Genomic DNA, 5655 nt, shown 5'->3' with positions numbered 1-5655 from the left:
TGGGAGTCATTTTGTCTTTTTCAGTTTTCAGAACTTGGCTAAGATTAAAATATGGTGCGTCAAGGAAGAGGGATTAACTGCTAAACTCAGCATGGTCAGGTGAGTTAATACGAGCTACCATTTATTGAATGTGTACTACTGGAAAGAGATCATGTGAAATATGTCATAGCCATCATTTCATTTAATCCTTACAACTCCTAGTTCTAGGTCTTATGGTAGCTCTTGTCTCTGCCCAGCATTTTTTCCCTTTCTCTTATAACATTTCTGTTACAACACAGGAACACAAGTCAACAGCCCTGGGGCTCAGTGATAGTTTTAGGAGCAAGCTTGTGACCTAGTTGAGCCAGAGTCCTTTGCCAGATAATGTTCAAAATAGATTTGGCAGGGATATTTTAATTTTGTGTTGCTAGGCTGGAAAAGTGAAGGTCTAGAACTGCTTAAAGTGCAGTTAGTTCTTTATCAGAGGGGAGGTCTGTTTTAGAAGAGGATGCAGCTGACACGATGGTGTTCTCATTTCTAATCCTGGGGTCCTTGGACCTGACTCACTTTCTGAAACTCTTCCTGGGATTCAGTGGACTCCACACTGTCAGTCCAATTTACCCCTTTTTGATTAAGCCAATCTGTCAGATTTCTGTTGTTTGCATTAAAGAAACCTAATACATGTATCCTTGTTTTCTAATGGGGGTTGGGGTGGCCAGAGAGGTAAATTAATTCCCTTAAGGTAGTATTTCCCATGCAAATTCAGGTTTTGAACCCAGGACTGGCTACAAAGGCATAGCTTTTTATTTTATTTATTTTTTTTTTTTAAGATTTATCTATTTATTCATGAGAAACAGAGAGAGAGGCAGAGACACAGGCAGAGGGAGAAGCAGGCTCCATTCAGGGAGCCCGACGCGGGGCTGAAGGCGGCGCTAAACCGCTGAGCCACCGGGGCTTCCCAAAGGCATGGCTTTTTACCTCTAACTCTTGTCTCCAGAGCCCTGTTATGTTCAAGGAGCTGCATATAATGCAGCATTGTTTGGGGGAGGAGTAGATGAAAGGATACGGTGATAGGTTAGGTTGGAGACCAAGCAAAGACAAAATGGTAAAGGGCTTTGGAACACTTTCCCTGACTAGTAAATTAAATGACCTAAAATCACCCATAACCCTCATACCTTAATATATCAAGTTATTATTTATATTTGCCCATACTATGAGTAAGTCTTGTAGTTTTTTGAAAAGCACCATTTTTCATAAATATTTTTCATGTTACTATACAGTCCCAAGAGCTCCATAAGTCCCTTACTGTAGGGTCACATTTGGATTGGTTTTGGTATTGGTTTTTATAATAACATTGCTTTTATCTTTTGAAGATATAGATCTCAACTAAATTGATCACCCTCTTTTAAATTTTCATAGATTACTATTAATGTGCTTTATGTTACCACAGTTTGTATTTGTGATTATTTGGTTTTTCCCTCACACTAGGTTGTGAGTTACAGGAAAGCAGGGTCTATGTTTTGGTAACTTTTTTGTTCCCCTACTAATCACAATGCAGACACCTAGTAAGTATGTAATATAATCTTGCTAAGTGAGCAATGGAATGGAGATCTGTGGTTAGACAAAGGCTGGCTTATAAATGAAAAGGTGCTCAATCTTGAAATCAGAATTTTGCAAAAGAAGGCAATAAAATAATATTTCATACCCATTAGGCTGGCACAAATTTAGAAGTCTGGCAGGGGGAAAATGAGAACCTGTGTACACTGCTGACGAGAGGATAAATTGGTATAGTCATTTGGAAGAGTAATTTGGCAATATCCAGTAATAGTGAAGCTAGGCATACCTCATGGCCCAGCAATTCCACTTCTAGATATATATCCTAGATTAGAAATTCTCCTGTGTGAGCACAAAAACATGAGCAAGGATTGCCGCATTGTCTGAAATAGTAAAGACACGGACACAGCATAGATGTCTATCAGTAAGTGAAGGGGTTAATAAATTATTAATATATTGTGGCATATTCTTATAATTTAATGCAATATTAAGATGAAGGAACCAGAGCATCTTGCCAAAAATAAAAATAAAAACATTCTAGTTCTGCCTATACCACTCCTGTCCTCCACATGGCTAGATGTGGCTGCAGAAAAACAGCCACAGTGACTGGTCCCATTTTAAATTCCTGACTTCCAGCCTCAAGCATTTGTTTCCCTAGTCCAGTCATTGTCCCAGTCTACTAAGTTCCTAGCCTCCTGAACTATAATTCTACAGCTTCTCTCTTCTCAAGCTCCAGCATTTCACCCAGGCCTCACTCAGCTGGTGGCCTGGTTTCCTAGGTAACTGAGAAATGAAAGCAATCAGAAGATAACTACTATCACCTGTGTGCATCTTGTCTCTGTGTTCTTCCTTTCCTTCCTCTTCCTACGGGTGACACTTGGTTCTCTTATCTAAGGCCAACTTCTCTCCTCTTGTATTAGATCCTATCCTTAAACTAGGACATCGTTCTTAGAAGTGTCCTCAGCATCTTTTTTTCCCCCAGTCTACTGAATCTTTCCCAATGGTGTAGTTTTCTCATCTTAAATATATGTATTTGTAAATATATGTACTGCATCCCTCTCCACTTGCCACTCCCATTTCTTGTTTCACTTAAGAGGAATATTCCTAATCAGGTCTTTGTTTCTCTTCTGGCTGAAGGGCACTGGTCTTTTTCCAGTCATTTTATTTGACCTTTCAGCATTATTTGGTACAGTTCATCACTTCCTCACCCTTGACATTTTTTTCACTTGGCTTCTGGGTTATCACACTTTTCCTCGTACTTTATTGGTAGCTACTTCTTCCAGTTTTTTGTTTGTTTCTCCAGACATGAGAATTCTTCTAGGGCTCAATCTTTAGACTTCTCTTTTTCTATAGGCACTCTCATTGTGACTTTCATCCTGTCTCATGGCTTATATATCTACTTGCTGGCAACCTCAAAGTTTGTATCCTAGCCCAGGATTCCAGACTTACATAATTGACTGCTATGTGACATCTCTGCTGGATATCTAACATACTTTGAATTTAATGTGTCCAAAGATGAACTAATTCATAATCTGTCCCTCCCAGCCCTATCATAATCATGTTCTTTCCTCAGCCTTTCCTTTTGGGAAAAGATCCTACTTTTCCTGTTGCGCAGGTCCCAAACTGGGAAACCGTTCTTGATTCTTTTCTTTTGCACCCCACATCCAAGCTTCAGTAAGTCCCATCTGCTAACTATCAGGATGGATGCGGATGACCATTTTCTTGTTCCCTTTCCCACGCTAGCTCAAGTCATCATCATCAACCATCTCTGGCCCAAATATTTGCAACAGCCTCCTGATTGGTAGCTATCCTTCCATCCTTGCCTCCCTGTGGTTGCAGTTTAGCAGCTAGAATGATGCTATAATAATCTAAGATCGTGTCATTCGTCTGCTCAAAGTCCTCAAATAGGTTTCCATGTCACTGAATAAAAATGAAAGTAAAAGCTCTATGTAGTATTACTACCACCTACCACCTGGTATTATCTCTCTGACTCACCATGTCTTTCTTCTCACTGCTCTGGACCCACTGACCTCCCTTGCAGTAACACACAACAAGCTTCTATCTCAGAGTCTGTACTTTTGCTGTTCCCTTTTCTGGAGTCCATTTGCCCTACATGTCACATAATTTAGTCCATCATCTCCTGAAAATCTTTGCCCAAGATTTTTCTTAACAGCCCCTTTTTGACTACCCTGCCAAAATAGCATGCCTCTTCCTTGGCACACCCCATCCCCCTTCTCAGCTTCATTTTTTTCCATAATACTTCAAGCACCACCTAAATATTTTACTTGATTATTAAATGTCCTCCTCTAGAAGGTAAACTGAGAGTAGGGATTTGGAGGGGAGGAGGGAGGGTAAATTTCACTGAAGCATAACCTACAGAAAAGTGCACAAATAGTAAATGAACAGTTTGGTGATACAGGGCAGCAACATTTGTATCTTAGTGTTGTGTCCTCAGCACAGGAAATACTCAAATATGTAATAAATGGTTGCACTGGCTCTACCTGTATTACTAAGGCTAATGTTGAAAATAAGGGATACATAAAGTGTGATGTTATAACTTTAAAAATATTAAAACCCATTTTTAATAAACTCATATGAAGTAAAAGTAGGAAAGTATTAAAATACAGCTTCAGAGTGGTTTCCTCTGGAGCTACAGGGGAAAAGGGTAGGATGGAATAAAAGGAAGCTTAAACTGTCATTTTAAAAGCAAACATGGCAAAATATTAACATGTCAAAAGAGAATGTTGCATACATATTTGTCCTACATGTATCTCTGAATGTTTAAACTCTTTTACAGTTAAAATCTGTCTCCTTGCACTTATCGGGTCCCTCAACCCACAAAGCCACCTGTTTGGTTCCTCAGGGAAGGAGCCTGTTTGACCAGTACATCCAGCATGCCTGAAGGATTTAGGAGAAGGAAAATGGGCATTCATTTTCTCAAGGGTGAGAAGCTGATCTAAGCCTAAGAACAAAGAAAAGGGTCTTGGCACTGTCAAGACCAAGCAAAGTCATTGCCAGTCCCTATAAATGTCTCCTTAGGGACCAATTAGAAAGGGGGAAGAGCAAGGGAGCAGAGCAGAAGGCTTCCTGTAGTAGAAATAGAACCCAAGTGATTATTTGCAGTAGTTGGTGGAAGAAGAAAACTGATTTTTCCTAATAAATTTCAGTAAAAACCTTGTAACTTTGGAAAGGCACTTTTTTAAAAAGATTGATTGATTGATTGATTTATGAGAGGGAGAAAGAGGCAGAGACATAGGCAGAGATAGAAGCACGTTCCACTCAGGGAGCCTGATGTGGGACTCGATCCTAGGATCCAGGATCACGCCCTGAGCCAAAGGCAGACACTCAACCGCTGAACCACCCAGGCGTTCCTGAAAAACACTTTTGGACAGTTTTATGGATAAAGGAACTGAGAAATTTGGACCTAAAATATACATGGTATTTTATTGTGCTATGAACAGATAAGTATTCATTGTAATAATTATTGGGGTTTTTGTTTTACTGTATGTATTAAGAAACGCAATTAGCAATTGTTCTTGATGGTTAGTTAATGCTTGTTTTCAGAAGAGTTATCACGGGTACTTTGACAGGAACTTTTCTATTGGCTTGGAGTTGCTGATAAAACCCCAAAAGTAAAATCTCATGTTTTCCTGCATTTTAAAGGGTACCACAAGGCCTGGATGCCCTGTCCCACAGGAGTCTCTAGAAGGTGTAAGATTTACAGAATCTCTTGCTCTTGGGCCTCCACTGACATGTTAGCATATAACAAAGTTCAGATCCAGAGAGGAGGGGCCTTGTCCTGAGATGAGGCCTCTGCCCTCTTCACAGGAACTAGGAGACTCCGGCACCAAGAGAATAATAACGAGATATTAGGGGCATCTGAAATCACTAGAGCTTGGTGTGTCCATTCCAGCAAACAGACCCCCTTCTTGGGAGAGCTTGCCATGTACCCCTGAAGAGTGTATAAAGGAACCAAACACAGGCAGGGGCCTGAAAAGATCACAAGACGAGATTTCAGTAGATCTGAAGAGGGCGACCATATAATTGATGGTTGAAACCCAAACCAAGGCCCTCGAGAATGAATGGAGAGCTAACCAAACCAGAAGCCGGGGAAGGCGGGGG

Source organism: Canis lupus, chromosome 5, assembly GCF_003254725.2.
Source record: "Canis lupus dingo isolate Sandy chromosome 5, ASM325472v2, whole genome shotgun sequence".
In the NCBI taxonomy this organism is placed as follows: Eukaryota; Metazoa; Chordata; class Mammalia; order Carnivora; family Canidae; genus Canis; species Canis lupus.
This window is presented reverse-complemented; position numbering follows the sequence as displayed.